Raw genomic sequence first — 16,498 nt, 5'->3', positions numbered from 1 at the left:
ATAGAATTTCGACTTTGATCTCAGAATTCTTGAATTTTGCCTTTGAGGTCAAACCCAAAATTCTATAACTCTGAGATCAGAGTTATAGGATTTTGGCTTTGATCTCAGAGTTACACAAGTTTGGCTTTGATCTCAGAATTCTAGAATTTTGGCTTTGACATCAGAGTTATAGAATTTTGCCTTTGATCTCAGAATTATAGAAAAAACATTTGGTACAGCAGTTCAAGATCTTCTTGAATTTTGACTTTGATCTCAGAGTCATAGAATTTTGGCTTTGATCTCAGAGTCATAGAATTTTGGCTTTGATCTCAGAGTTATTGAATTTTGGCTTTGCTCTCAGAGTATAGAATCTTGGCTTTGATCTCAGAATTCTTGAATTTTCCCTCTATCTCAGAGTTTTTGAATTTTGGCTTTGATCTCATAGTTATACAATTTTGGCTTTGATCTCAGAATTATAGAACTTAGGCTTTGATCTCAGAATTCTTGAATTTTGCCTTTGATCTCAGAGTTATAGTATTTTGGCTTTGATCTCAGAGTTATAGAATTTAACCTTTGATCTCAGCATTCTTGAAGTTTGCCTTTGATCTCAGAGTTATAGAACTTTGCCTTTGATCTCAGAGTCATAGAATTTTGGCTTTGATCTCAGAGTTATAGAACTTTGCCTTTGATTTCAGAGTCATAGAATTTTGGCTTTTATCTCAGAGTTATAGAATTTCGACTTTGATCTCAGAATTCTTGAATTTTGCCTTTGAGGTCAAACCCAAAATTCTATAACTCTGAGATCAGAGTTATAGGATTTTGGCTTTGATCTCAGAGTTACACAAGTTTGGCTTTGATCTCAGAATTCTAGAATTTTGGCTTTGATCTCAGAGTTATAGAATTGTGGCTTTGACATCAGAGTTATAGAATTTTGCCTTTGATCTCAGAATTATAGAAAAAACATTTGTTACAGCAGTTCAAGATCTTCTTGAATTTTGCCTTTGATCTCAGAGTCATAGAATTTTGGCTTTGATCTCAGAGTTATAGAATTTTGCTTTGATCTCAGAGTAATAGAATTTAACCTTTGATCTCAGCCTTCATGAATTTTGCCTTTGATCTCAGAATTCTAGAATTTTGGCTTTGATCTCAGAGTTATAGAATTGTGGCTTTGACATCAGAGTTATAGAATTTTGCCTTTGATCTCAGAATTATAGAAAAAACATTTGTTACAGCAGTTCAAGATCTTCTTGAATTTTGCCTTTGATCTCAGAGTCATAGAATTTTGGCTTTGATCTCAGAGTTATAGAATTTTGCTTTGATCTCAGAGTAATAGAATTTAACCTTTGATCTCAGCCTTCTTGAATTTTGCCTTTGATCTCAGAGTTATAGAATTTTGCCTTTGATCTCAGAATCCTTGAATTTTGCCTTTGATTTCAGAGTTATAGTATTTTGGCTTTGATCTCAGAGTTACAGAAGTTTGGCTTTGATCTCAGAGTTACAGAAATTTGGCTTTGATCTCAGAATCATAGAAAAAACATTTGTCACAGCATTTCAAGATCTTGTTGAATTTTGCCTTTGCTCTCAGAGTCATAGAATTTTGGCTTTGATCTCAGAATTCTTTAATTTTCCCTTTATCTCAGAGTTATTGAATTTTGGCTTTGATCTCAGAGTATAGAATTTTGGCTTTGATCTCAGAGTTATAGAATTTTGGCTTTGATCTCAGAGTTATAGAATTTTGGCTTTGATCCCAGAATTCTTGAATTTTCCCTCTATCTCAGAGTTATTGAATTTTGGCTTTGATCTCATAGTTATAGAATTTAACCTTTGATCTCAGCATTCTTGAAGTTTGCCTTTGATCTCAGAGTTATAGAATTTTGCCTTTGATCTCAGAGTCATAGAATTTTGGCTTTGATCTCAGAGTTATAGAACTTTGCCTTTGATTTCAGAGTCATAGAATTTTGGCTTTTATCTCAGAGTCATAGAATTTCGACTTTGATCTCAGAATTATTGAATTTTGCCTTTGAGGTCAAACCCAAAATTCTATAACTCTGAGATCAGAATTCTAGAATTTTGGCTTTGATCTCAGAGTTATAGAATTTTGCCTTTGATCTCAGAATTATAGAAAAAACATTTGGTACAGCAGTTCAAGATCTTCTTGAATTTTGACTTTGATCTCAGAGTCATAGAATTTTGGCTTTGATCTCAGAGTTATAGAATTTAACCTTTGATCTCAGCCTTCTTGAATTTTGCCTTTGATCTCAGAGTTATAGAATTTTGCCTTTGATCTCAGAATCCTTGAATTTTGCCTTTGATTTCAGAGTTATAGTATTTTGGCTTTGATCTCAGAGTTATAGAATTTTGGATTGATCTCAGAATTACAGAATTTTGGGTTTGATCTCAGAATTTCAGAAAAAACATTTGTTATAGCAGTTAAAGATCTTGTTGAATTTTGCCTTTGATCTCAGAGTTATACAATTTTGGGGTTGATCTCAGAATTCCTGAATTTTCCCTTTATCACAGAGTTATTGAATTTTGGTTTTGATCTCAGAATTACAGAATTTTTGCTTTGATCTCAGAATTATAGAATTTTGCCTTTGATCTCAGAATTCTTTAATTTTCCCTTTATCTCAGAGTTATTGAATTTTGGCTTTGATCTCAGAGTATAGAATTTTGGCTTTGATCTCAGAGTTATAGAATTTTGGCTTTGATCCCAGAATTCTTGAATTTTCCCTCTATCTCAGAGTTATTGAATTTTGGCTTTGATCTCATAGTTATAGAATTTAACCTTTGATCTCAGCATTCTTGAAGTTTGCCTTTGATCTCAGAGTTATAGAACTTTGCCTTTGATCTCAGAGTCATAGAATTTTGGCTTTGATCTCAGAGTTATAGAACTTTGCCTTTGATTTCAGAGTCATAGAATTTTGGCTTTTATCTCAGAGTCATAGAATTTCGACTTTGATCTCAGAATTATTGAATTTTGCCTTTGAGGTCAAACCCAAAATTCTATAACTCTGAGATCAGAATTCTAGAATTTTGGCTTTGATCTCAGAGTTATAGAATTTTGCCTTTGATCTCAGAATTATAGAAAAAACATTTGGTACAGCAGTTCAAGATCTTCTTGAATTTTGACTTTGATCTCAGAGTCATAGAATTTTGGCTTTGATCTCAGAGTTATAGAATTTAACCTTTGATCTCAGCCTTCTTGAATTTTGCCTTTGATCTCAGAGTTATAGAATTTTGCCTTTGATCTCAGAATCCTTGAATTTTGCCTTTGATTTCAGAGTTATAGTATTTTGGCTTTGATCTCAGAGTTATAGAATTTTGGATTGATCTCAGAATTACAGAATTTTGGGTTTGATCTCAGAATTTCAGAAAAAACATTTGTTATAGCAGTTAAAGATCTTGTTGAATTTTGCCTTTGATCTCAGAGTTATACAATTTTGGGGTTGATCTCAGAATTCCTGAATTTTCCCTTTATCACAGAGTTATTGAATTTTGGTTTTGATCTCAGAATTACAGAATTTTTGCTTTGATCTCAGAATTATAGAATTTTGCCTTTGATCTCAGAATTATAGAACTTTGGCTTTGATCTCAGAGTTATAGAATTTTGGCTTTGATCTCAGAATCATAGAAAATACATTTGTTACAGCAGTTCAAGATCTTGTTTAATTTTGCCTTTGCTCTCAGAGTCATAGAATTTTGGCTTTGATCTCAGAATTCTTTAATTTTCCCTTTATCTCAGAGTTATTGAATGCTGGCTTTGATCTCAGAGTATAGAATTTTGGCTTTTATCTCAGAGTTATAGAATTTTGCCTTTGATCTCAGCCTTCTTGAATTTTGCCTTTGATCTCAGAGTTATAGAAGTTTGGCTTTGATCTCAGAGTCATAGAATTTTGGCTTTGATCTCAGTTATAAAATTTTGGCTTTGATGTCAGAGTTATAGAATTTTGACCTTGATCTCAGAATTCTTAAATTTTCCTTTTATCTCAGAGTTATTGAATTTTGGCTTTGATCTCAGAATTATAGAATTTTACCTTTGATCTCAGAATTCTCTCTGATACCCGAGTTATAGAATTTTGGCTTTGATCTCAGAGTTATAGAATTTTAGCTTTCATTTTAGAATTCTTGAATCTTGGCTTTGATCTCAGAGTTATAGAATTTTGGCTTTGATCTCAGAGTTATAGAACCTTGGCTCTGATCTCAGAGTTATAGAATTATAGAAAAAACATTTTTACCACAGTTCAAGATCTTGTTGAATTTTGGCTTTGATCTCAGAATTATAGAATTTTGCCTTTGATCTCAGAATTTTCTCTGATCTCAGAGTTATAGAATTTTGGCTTTGATCTCAGAGTTATAGAATTTTAGCTTTGATTTTAGAATTCTTGAATCTTGGGTTTGATCTCAGAGTTATAGAATTTTGGCTTTGATCGCAGAGTTATAGAATTTTGCCTTTGATGTCAGAATTATAGAATTTTGGCTTTGATCTCAGAATTACAGAAAAAACATTTGTTACAGCAGTTCAAGATCTTGTTGAATTTTGCCTTTGATCTCAGAGTCATAGAATTTTGGCTTTGATCTCAAAATTATAGAATTATAGAAAAAACATTTTTACAACAGTTCAAGATCTTGTTGAATTTTGGCTTTGATCTCAGAGTCATAGAATTTTGGCTTTGATCTTAGAGTTATAGAATTTTGGCTATCTACATGTGTATCTACAGTGTGAGCAATGTGGTTGTAGGCTTCTTCAGATAGGAGGGGGTGCAACAGGGTGGATCCCATGGAAGACAGCTCTCTCATATAAAGGGCTCATCAGATTTCAATTCAATTTCATTTGTATAGCGCCAATTCATAACAGAAGTTATCTCAGGACACTTTTCACATAGAAAAGGCCTAGACCGAACTCTTTAAAACATTTATACTGGTGTACAGGTATTTTTAATTATGCATCTTATTACAAAGGGACTCAGACTGAACTTGGACAGAGTCGCTGAACTAACAGTTCATTCACCATATATGATACGTGTGTGACGGTATTTGAGGAGTGTTTTCGGCTGTTATTACTATCTGGTTTGCTTTGTGCTGCAGACATGCAAGCCTGTGTCTGCTCTCATTGAGATTGGAAATGAGATAAACTTTGTGGTCCCAAAGTTGTGAGGATGTAAAATCTGAGCCATGTGTGTCAGTCACTCTCAGATTTATAAAAAAATAAACAATGCGATATGGAATTTTGAGATAAGACAGGATAAGATAAACTTTATTGATTCCACACCAGCTAAAAACATTTGTTACAGCAGTTCAAGATACACAAAATTACAATAAATAAGAAAATACACATTAAATAAGAAATGAAATAGAAAAATACAAGACATAATAGAAATAAAAATAAGCATCATATTTAGACTATTTATACCTTTTATATACTTATATTGTAAAAGGAACATTGCCCAGAGATAACTGCACATATTATTTTAAGTGTAAAAATAAATATAATTGCACATATAATACAAAATATAATACAAATCAAAACAAAAACAAAAAAAAAAGCCACACAATTCAGTTTATTGCAAGTGCCCACATTTATTTTTGCCCAAAATAAAGGAAAATAGCCCACTATTCATGGGAAATTGCCGGGAAGCTTTAGTTTTGTATATCAGTCAGACACCAGCCTTCCAAAAACTAGAGACTAGGTGGGTTGTAGGGAACCAAGCAGGATTACTCAGTTAACCAGGTAACTTCTAAAATAGTATGCAATGACTTTTGTTAATAAATGATCACGTTTTGCAAGTAAAGTCAATATTAATTTATCAAGTAAAGTCAACTTAGTTTGAGTAGAAGTATTTAATTAAGCTAAGTTGACTTTACTTCCAAAACTCATTTCTTACATTCAAGAAATTAAGTAGCCTATACAAAGACTAGCCTTGCATTATCTACATAATAATCTGATGCAAAAAGTTGCCTTACCTTTTTTAAGTAGATCAGGCACAATATTTTATATCATGCTTGGTCTACTTAAAAAGTTAAGTATGTGTCATCTATGTGTTGGAAATTACAATCCTCTTATGGGGCGGCTGTGGCTTGTGTCGCCGAGTGTCATGTCGAAGTATCCCTGAGCAAGATACTGAACCCCAAATTGCTCCCGATGCAATGCATCGGTGTGTGAGTGTGTATGAATGTTAGTTTCTGTTCGATGGGCTTTGCCATCACTGAGTGAATGTGTGTGAAAGGGTGAATGTGGCACGTAGTGTAAAAGGGCTTTCAGTGGTCGGAAGACTAGAAAGGCGCTATTCAAGTACAGGTCCATTTACCATTTACCATCTTATCACATGTCAAGATATGCTGCCGTGGAGCCAAGTGTTGACCCTACTGATAAATAGACAGGAGCTGCAACGATTAGTTGATTAATCAATTAGTTGCTAACAACTAAATTAATCGTCAACAATTTTGATAATTTTCTTTGAGTCATTTTTTTAAGAACAAAAATCCCAGATTCTCTGATGTGAAAGTTTTAATTTGTGGACTGTTGATCAGGACAAAACAAGACATATTAGGTTGCGGTTTTCACCATTTTCTTACATTGTATGGACCAAACTACAAATCGATTTATCACACTGTATACTATGAACAACACCCACATGAGTCAAACAATCTCAGGTATAATTATGCATCTTAACCCAAAACAAGACTTGGAAGTTGTTTAGCTCAAATAAACACATTTATTTGACAATAAAATATGAACTCCATTCCACAGAGTCATGAACAGTGAAGGGATAACTGCCGTCAGCACAAGACATGCTATCAGAACCCCACTGACAGCCTTTCTTAGAGGTCAGAACATCATAACAAAATGAAATCCTAGCTGTCAAAACAGCTACATTCAAATTCACAGCTACATTCAGATACATTGATAAGGCAAAAAAAACAAACCAAAATTCAGCAGCTCTCAAAATTTAAAAATGTAGTAAAGAAATTTCCAGTTCTGCATGGTTTCTCTGCCTCTTGTGGCAGAACAGATAGAATTCACAATAGATAACAAAATCAAGCATGCGCCACCATCATCAAATTCAATCAAATTAAATATTTTCCAGCATCATAGAATAAAAAAAACGAGTAGTGTAACCTGAGAGAGTGCATTGGGAACCTCAGAATGTGCAGTGTAAAACTAACTGTTAAACTTGATAAGAGTGAGCTCACTCAAATCCCACACCTTCAACACCGTCTGTATGGCTTTTAAGCATGCAAACAGACCTTGAGATCATGGACTTTGGAGGAAAATCTTTTGTTAGTTAGTTACCAAAAAGGACTTCTGCTCCCTCAATGGCTATTCCAGCTTGCTTGGGGAGACCATCCCTGGCTTTGCTGGCCACAAAGATGCCGAGGACAAATGTAGTAATGGCTTCTTGGACAGCTGCAGCATCGTAGTCATCGAAAACCTGTGAAATACACCAGAGAGATTAAAACTTATTTATTGTACAGTATAGTAATGTGAAGGATGCATAACTCTTTGTTCCCTCTCCAAACAGAAGATCAGATTGTTGTGGTAGTTTTGAGTAGTATTGTACCTTAGCAAGGCTGTCTACAGGTATCACAGAGTTCAATTAAATGCCATGTAAGGCCATTGTAAGTCAATTTAAGACCTATTGTTGGAGAAATCATCTTTCGCTCATTCAATAAAGCAATGCAGCTTCATATAAAAAGCATCATATATTTGGTTCTGTTAGCTACATAATTCTATAAATGGTTATACATCAGTCATTACTTTCTTGTTCTTTCACTACAGCGTTTTTAATAATCATATAGCAAAGCAAAATCATATTCCAATAGATTCCAATCTTCAAAATTCCATAAAATAATCAAATCCAATTGTTAGCAGCAGTTATCAGCAAACTCCAGGATATTCTTGTACATAGAGTACAAGTAGTCTCTAGATGTCTGTAATGATTTTCCATGTTTCACTGCAGCAGTTTTAATAATTAGACGCTAAAATATTTATGAAGACCACAATGGAAATAAGTCCTGGACTTAGTGTTTTTTATCCTTGATTGTACTTTGTGTCCTTCATGTGTAAGGCATTTTAATACAATTAAATGAATCAAATCCCAATAATTTCTACATAGGCACATTATTAAAAATCTACTAAAAAATCTTGTCAAATTATCATCAGCAAACAGCTATTTTTGTACAAACTTGTCTCATATTGACAGGGCTTTGAATCAGAGTTATATTTTCTTTACCTGGTAGTTCTTGATTAACTCTCCAGTGTTTTCACCAATGTAGAGAGTGAGGCCTCTGATCACAACTTCTCTTCGGGACTCAATGTTGCTGTCCTACAAAAATATGAAATGAGAATTTTGAGAATAAATAATTATACTTTATGTTTATTATTGAGGTTGTACTGGGTGGCTGGGTGGTGCTGGTGTAATGGAGTGCAATATATTGAAAAGTGTTAATATTTTGTCCCCCTCAAATATGGTAATGGATTGGACAAAAGTACAAGGATCTCTGCTCAATATAATGCACTCGAGTCCAGTACACTACCACTATGAACTCAATAATAAACATAAAGTAGAATTATCACCTTTCTGACAATGTCAACAAAAACCAAAAATGTATAAGCTTCATAAAAATAGACTTTATGGCAGAACTGTTGTATTGGATTGCATTAGATTGCACACGTGTTCCTAATGAAGCCTGTAGATCGGTCAAATATTACAGATTATATTGCTGAAGCTTATTGTTCTGAGGCATATGCATGTTAAAGAGCATACGACTGTTCAGGAAAGTATGAAACTCAAGAATTGAAAGAAAAAACTGAACTTAAACTAGGCCATCTTCAATAACGTAATCAGGCAAGTATGGCTTTTATTCTGACAGCCGCCTCAGGTAAATATACTGCTAATTTTTCCCCCCACAGTTAATCAGGTAAGTTTAGCCTTTATTCTCAAAGCTTCATGAGCTAAGCATTGTGTTCATTAGCTTGCACATATAATGAAGTCAACAAAGTTTTTCTTGGCAGTTTAATTTTGGCATGGGCCTGGCTGAAATTGGGAATTAACAAGTGCCCCCAAAACACTCTTGAATCTTAAAAACAGGAAGATGTGCGACTTTCAAAATTGCAAAAGTAAACTAATAAAGCATTTTTAGCAAATGTAATGTTTTTTAAAAATTAATAGCAAACTCTCTCCAGCTAGTAACACACACATGTTGCAAATACATTTACAATAAAGTTCTAATAAATCACGCTGTTCTAGATACGGATGAATTAAACACCTAAAATATATATAACCAACTTTTTGTCAGGCCCATGAGTGAACAGTGAATCTAATTTTTGCCCCACATTCGATACTACAATTAAGCAAGTGTTTGTATTTACAAACCTTCATCTGTAGTTGTAGAGTCACCTGGTAAGGATACCTTCATCCAGTGTAGTTGTCTAATTTCTGGCGATCCCGTTAGCGCTTCGAACCAAGCCTTAAACATAGCAGGAGTGTGGTTTTTCCTTACAGCCACATACTAATGTTAACTTCAAATTACACTAGAATCAACTATTTCCTATTTTTGACGCTTGACGCGAGCAGCACGCGTCAATATATACAGACCGAATCAAGCGGGCAGAAGCCAGACACAGAAAAAGCAAAGAGAATCCGGTGAATTTTCAAAATAAAATACTCCGTGCAAACTGCCGGTCGTTAAAACAGACAAAAGCAAAACTTATTAAATACGTAGCATATTTACACATGTAGAAGCATGTTTAGAAGAACATACACCGAGAAAATGGCTAAATCTGAGCAAGTAAACAAAGTCTGGCGGGCAACATTTAAGCTAAATTTAAGGAGGAGATTCCTTCAGTGTTTAATTCAATGCCATGTCTGAATTTAACAGAGTCCTATAACGACTTCAGTCCCTCTGAAATTGATAATCTTGTCGATAGTGCTGCAGGCTCACTACGATCAACATTAGACTCTATCGCTCCTATAAAAAGGAAATTATTAAAACATAGGAGACTAGCACCGTGGTACAACCACCAAACCCACCAGTTAAAACAAATAGCTAGGAAATCTGAAAGGAAATGGCGCTCTTCCAAATTATCAGAATATCGCTCAATTTGGCAAGATAATCTTAAAATTTATAGAAAGGCCCTCCGTAATGCCAGAGGAGCCTATTACTCAGCATTAATAGAAGAAAATAAGAATAACCCTAGGGTCCTCTTCAGCACTGTAGCCAGGCTGACAGAGAGTCACAACTCTATTGAGCCACATATCCCCATAAACTTAAGTAGCAATGACTTCATGAGCTTCTTCTATAATAAAATTATTACTATTAGAGAGAAAATGAATCACCAACTGCCATCAACAGTTATCAGTGGCTCTCCAAGTTCAGGGACTTTTACTAATGTAAAGATATATATTTAGACTGTTTTTCTGCTATCGATCTTCATCAGTTAACTTCAATCATTTCTTCATCGAAGCCATCAACCTGTCTATTAGACCCGATCCCAACTTGGCTGCTTAAAGAAGTTGTTCCCTTAATTGGCACTTCTTTACTGGATATGATTAATCTTTCTTTATTATCAGGATATGTACCACAGTCCTTTAAAGTAGCTGTAATTAAACCCCTTTTAAAAAGTCCACTCTTGACCCAGGGGTTTTAGCCAACTATAGACCGATTTCTAACCTCCCCTTCCTCTCTAAGATTCTGGAGAAAGTAGTCGCCAAAGAGTTGTGTGACTTTCTATATAACAATAGTTTATTTGAGGATTTTCAGTCAGGATTTAGAGTTCATCACAGCACAGAGACAGCTCTGGTTAAAGTTAATAATGACCTTCTGATTGCTTCTGACGATGGACTTGTCTCTGTACTTGTATTATTAGATCTTAGTGCTGCATTTGACACCATTGACCATGATATTCTTTTACAGAGACTTGAGCATCAAATTGGCATTAAAGGAACCGCACTAAGCTGGTTTAAGTCATATTTATCAGATCGCTCGCAGTTTGTACATGTTAACGATGAATCTTCAATAAATACTAGAGTTAGTCATGGAGTTCCACAAGGTTCTGTACTTGGACCAATACTATTTACTTTATATATGCTCCCTTTAGGCAACATTATTAGGAATCACTCCATTAACTTTCACTGTTATGCAGATGATACGCAGTTATATCTATAAATCAAGCCCGATGAAATTAATCAATAATCTAAATTACAAACATATCTTAAGGACATAAAATCCTGCATGACCTGCAATTTTCTGATGTTAAACTCAGAAAAAAACGAAATTCTTGTTCTTGGCCCCAAAAACCTTAGAGACTCACTGTCTAAAGATATAGTTACTCTAGATGGCATTAACTTGGCCTCTAGCACCACTGTCAGGAATCTTGGAATTATCTTTGATCAGGATTTGTCATTTAACTCCCACATAAAGAAAACCTCTAGGACTGCCTTCTTTCATTTACGTAATATTACAAAAATTAGACACATACTATCACAGACAGATGCAGAAAAACTAATCCATGCATTTGTTACTTCAAGGCTGGATTACTGCAACCCTTTATTATCAGGTTGCCCCAATAAGTCCATTAAAACGCTCCAATTAATTCAGAACGCTGCAGCACGAGTACTGACAGGAACTAGAAAAAGAGATCACATCTCTCCTGTACTAGCTTCTCTGCATTGGCTCCCTGTAAAATGTAGAATAGAATTTAAAATCCTCCTCCTCACCTATAATGCTCTTCATGGTCAGGCCGCTTCATATCTTAAAGAGCTCATAGTACCCTATTACCCCACTAGAACACTATGTTCTCTGAATGCTGGGCTACTTGTGGTTCCTATAGTCTCTAAAAGTAGAACAGGAGCCAGAGCCTTCAGTTACCAAGCTCCTCTCCTGTGGAACCAGCTTCCAGTTGTGGTTCGGGAGGCAGACACCCTCACCATATTCAAGAGTAGGCTTAAGACACTCCTCTTTGATAAAGCTTATAGTTAGGGCTGGATCAGATGAGTCCTGAACCATCCCTTAGTTATGCTGCTATAGGCCTAGACTATCGGGGGATTTCCCATGGTGCACTGAGCTCCTCCCTTCCTCTCTCTTTCTGCACTCATTCATGTTCCATTAATGCATGTTACTAACTTCACTTCTTCCCCAGAGTTCTTGTGCTTTCTCGTCTCGCAGGTCTTATCAATCCTGGTGGAGCCTCCTGCCATGGTCCTGCTAGATTGCCATTGCCAATACTGTTGTTGCTGTGCACCTGTCTGTCTGTCTGTCTGTCTCTCTCTCTCTCTCTCTCTCAACGAGACAGACGACCACTCACCTAGAGCCGAAGGATCTGTCCTAGGTTTCTGCCTTTTAACAGGCAGTTTTTCCTTGCCCTTGTCGCCAAGTGCTTGCTCATGGTGGTACTGTTGGGTCTCTGTAATTAATGTTTTAAAGAGTTTGGTCTAGACCTGCTCTATTTGAAAAGTGTCCTGAGATAACTTCTGTTATGAATTGGCGCTATACAAATAAAATTGAATTGAATTGAAATTGAATTAAACGCTCGCTTCTGAAACGCTCCCGGTAGGTTTTGAAGTCGCGTGCAGGACGGACCACGCAACGGGCGGCAGAGGGACCCGGTGGATTTTTGGTGCAATTTAACGTCACACACGAGGCCTCGAGTAAAGCCACTTGCTAACGTTCATCTTCAAATTAAACGAAAAGACTCTACAGCGTTATGAAAACTAGAAACTAGCACCCCAACAGGCTGGCGCCGTCTAATTTCTGGCGGTCCTGTTGGCTGGCGTTCGGAGCCACGACACAGAAAAACCACATACAACATTCTGAAAACTGAAAAGACAGTAATGTCTAATCTAACCAGCTACTTAGCAAAATGTATTCTTACCTTAAAGTTCAGTCGACTCAACCATAAGCTCGGCCTCTGGAAATGTGGCACTCTGCTGTTTTCATGCAGGAGGTACCCAGAATGCAAGTGTCAGTTGGCGGGATTACGGAACAACGTAAATGAAACAAGTTTATTGTTTGTTGAGTGTTTGTACTTGAGAAGATCGACTGGGATAACTAAGTAACGCTTGTAAATGAAAAAATACTCAATATATTGTATTTTGAACAAATTCATATTAATTTCAGACGATACATTTTCATGTAAAGATGCAAACAGATTTTTATTGTTAATTTCACAGATTTCATTAAGGTTATTTTTACAAATGCTCAATCACTTTTTCAGTGCAGAGTTGTAGAATTTTGGTTTTGATCTCAGAGTTATAGACTTTTGGCTTTGGTCTCAGAATCCTTGAATTTTGCCTTTGATCTCAGAGTTATAGAATTTTGCCTTTGATCTCAGAATTATAGAATTTAGGTTTTGATCTCAGTATTATAGAAAAAACATTTGTTACTGCAGTTCATTATCTTCTTGAATTCTACCTTTGATCTCAGAGTTATAGAATTTTGGCTTGCTTTGATCTCAGAGTTATAGAATTTTGCCTTTGATCTCAGAATTATAGAATTTTGGCTTTGATCTCAGAATTATAGAAAAAACATTTGTTACAGCAGTTCAAGATCTTATTGAATTTTGCCTTTGATCTCAGAATTACAGAATTTTGGCTTTGATCTCAGAGTTATAGAATTTTGGCTTTGATCTCAGAATTATAGAATTTTGCCTTTGATCTCAGAATTCTTGAATTTTGCCTTTGATCTCAGAGTTATAGAATTTTGGCTTTGATCTCAGAACAATAGAATTTTTGCTTTGATCTCAGAATTCTTGAATTTTGCCTTTGTGGTCCCAAAGCCTTCCAAAAACTAGAGACTAGGTGGGTTCTAGGTGGGTTGTAGTGAACCAAGCAGAATTACTCAGTTAACCAGGTAACTTCTAAAATAGTATGCCATGACTTTTGTCAATAAATTATCACGTTTCCTTTTGTGGCCAAAAATTATTCGTTTCAGGATTTAACTACAACATTGTTTTACATGCTATTGTTTCCAATAAAGTATTTTTGAAAAAATAAATAAATCTGCTAGGGTTAATCTAAGAAGTCTTGAATTTTGCCTTTGATCTCAGAGTTACAGAATTTTGGCTTTGATCTCAGAATCCTTGAATTTTGCCTTTGATCTCAGAGTTATGTAATTTTGGCTTTGATCTCAGAATCATAGAATTTTGGCTTTGATCTCAGAATTCTTGAATTTTGCCTTTGATCTCAGAGTTATAGAATATTGGCTTTGATCTCAGAGTTATAGAATTTTGGCTTTGATCTCAGAGTTCTAGACTTTTGCCTTTGATCTCAGAATTATAGAATTTTGCCTTTGATCTCAGAATTCTTGAATTTTGCCTTTGATCTCAGAGTTATAGAATTTTGCCTATGATCTCAGAACTATAGAATTTTTGCTTTGATCTCAGAATTCTTGAATATTGCCTTTGTGGTCCCAAAGCCTTCCAAAAACTATAGACTAGGTGGGTTCTAGGTGGGTTGTAGTGAACCAAGCAGAATTACTCAGTTAACCAGGTAACTTCTAAAATAGTATGCCATGACTTTTGTCAATAAATTATCACATGTTTCCTTTTGTGGCCAAAAATTATTAGTTTCAGGATTAAACTACAACATTGTTTTACATAGTATTGTTTCTAATAAAGTATTTTTTAAAAAAATAAAAAAATCTGCTAGGGTTAATCTAAGAATTCTTGAATTTTGCCTTTGATCTCAGCGTTATATAATTTTGGCTTTGATCTCAGACTCATATAATTGTGGCTTTGATCTCAGAATTCTTGAATTTTGCCTTTGATCTCAGAGTTATAGAATTTTGGCTTTGATCTCAGAATTCTTTAATTTTGCCTTTGATCTCAGAGTTATAGAATTTTTGTTTTGATCTCAGAATTATAGAATTCTGGCTTTAATCTCAGAGTTCCAGAACTATGACATGTAGTACGAGCAAAAGTCAGTATCTACAGTCAGGGTGAGCAGTGTGGTTGTGGGCTTCTGCAGATTGAGAGGGTGCAACAGGGTGGATCCCATGGAAGACAGCTCTCTGATATAAAGGGCTCATCAGATTTGCCCTTTATACTGGTGTACAGGTATTTTCAATTATGCATCTCATTACACAGACACTCAGACCTTAACCATGAGTGAGATGGCTGTTTGTTTCACGTCCTTTCTCATGTGAGAACTAAATGAACCATGTTGTACAGTCAGTCAATGATGATTTCTGGTGACTTGATGTTGATCAAATATGATGCATGCAACTGTGCATTTGTAACTCCGGGGCAATCTGAGACTGACTGATACACATGGTTCAAATTTTACATCCTCATACCTTCGGGTCACAAGGTGTCAGTGGTATACGTGATATCATGTTTGATCAGAGTCCGTCAATCATGAACGACTGCACAACATTTGCTTCTCACATCAGAAAGGACGTGAAACCAACAGCCTTCTCACTCATGGTTAAAACTAAAAACCACCATTGACAGTATAAGGGCCCACCCATGGACATGACATCCGCTGTCCTCCTAGGGCCCTTGTGATCAGATGGGCCCCAGTGCACCAGCAGTACATATTCCACTGACACCTCGTGGCCCTGAAGGTGTGAGGATGTAAAATTTGAGCCAGGTGTATCAGTAAGTCTCAGTAAGAAGGTTTATTTCATATTTGATCAACGTCAAGCATCATCATCATTGACTGACAGTTCTCACATCAGAACAGCGGGGCTTGGGAGTGTTCAGCAACAGTCTTTTAAGTCATGGTTTCAAATTATGAACCAGCACAAAAATTACACTTTGCCAACCAACATAAAGCAGCTTGTTCTAATACTACCTGGTTTGCTGCTTGGTGCTGCAGAGATGTGAGCCTGTGTCTGCTCTCATTGGCTGTAGCTCATTTCATGGCTGCCCGACACCATCAGATATTTAACTTAGATATTTTACAAGAATGAGGATTTATTGAGTGGAAAAGAGACAAATCTTCAACACCTTATGGCCCTGAAGGTGTGAGGATGTAAAATTTTAGCCATGTGTATCAGTCAGTCTCACAAGGGAGGTTGATATCATATTTGATCAACAAGATACAAAAATCATCATTGAATGACTGTTCAACATGGTTCATTTAGTTCTCATATCAGAAGAGCAGGGCTTATGAGTGTTCAGCAACAGTCTTTAGAGTCATGGTTTCAAATTATATATCAGCACAAAATTACAATTAGACGACCAACATAAAGCAGCTTGTTCTGAACACATTTCAAACACTAAAACACTGAACATGCTGAATATTTGCAATTTAAACGTAAATTTACTTTCAAATACAAGCCGCACACTGCATGATGGGGAAATGTGCAAATTAATAACTGACTGTCAAATAAGAAATTGTAACGTCATTTTGCAGCAGCAGCCTTGGTAGCATAAAGTTAGCTTCCTGGGTCGTCGGAGGGGAGCGGAGCAGGGAAACAGAGTTATTCCTCGTGGAAAACTTTCAAACTTTCACTCTCTCCAAAAATAAGTTTAACATCCTACTTGTTGGTCAGTTCTTTGACTGGAATGGTATGCTAT

General features: G+C 35.7%; 1 long non-coding RNA gene across 1 annotated transcript in view; it reads left to right on the top strand.

Moving 5' to 3' along the window:
• LOC127370681 (uncharacterized) overlaps positions 1-16,498 on the top strand; it is a 123,223-nt gene that overhangs the window by 37,872 nt on the left and 68,853 nt on the right. The window contains exon 2 of the long non-coding RNA XR_007886268.1: positions 11,970-12,144. This is a non-coding gene — a long non-coding RNA (uncharacterized LOC127370681). The remainder of the gene's footprint in view (positions 1-11,969; positions 12,145-16,498) is intronic.

The sequence above is a fragment of the Dicentrarchus labrax genome, unplaced genomic scaffold (genome assembly GCF_905237075.1).
Source record: "Dicentrarchus labrax unplaced genomic scaffold, dlabrax2021, whole genome shotgun sequence".
Taxonomy (NCBI): domain Eukaryota; kingdom Metazoa; phylum Chordata; class Actinopteri; family Moronidae; genus Dicentrarchus; species Dicentrarchus labrax.
This window is presented reverse-complemented; position numbering and strand designations above follow the sequence as displayed.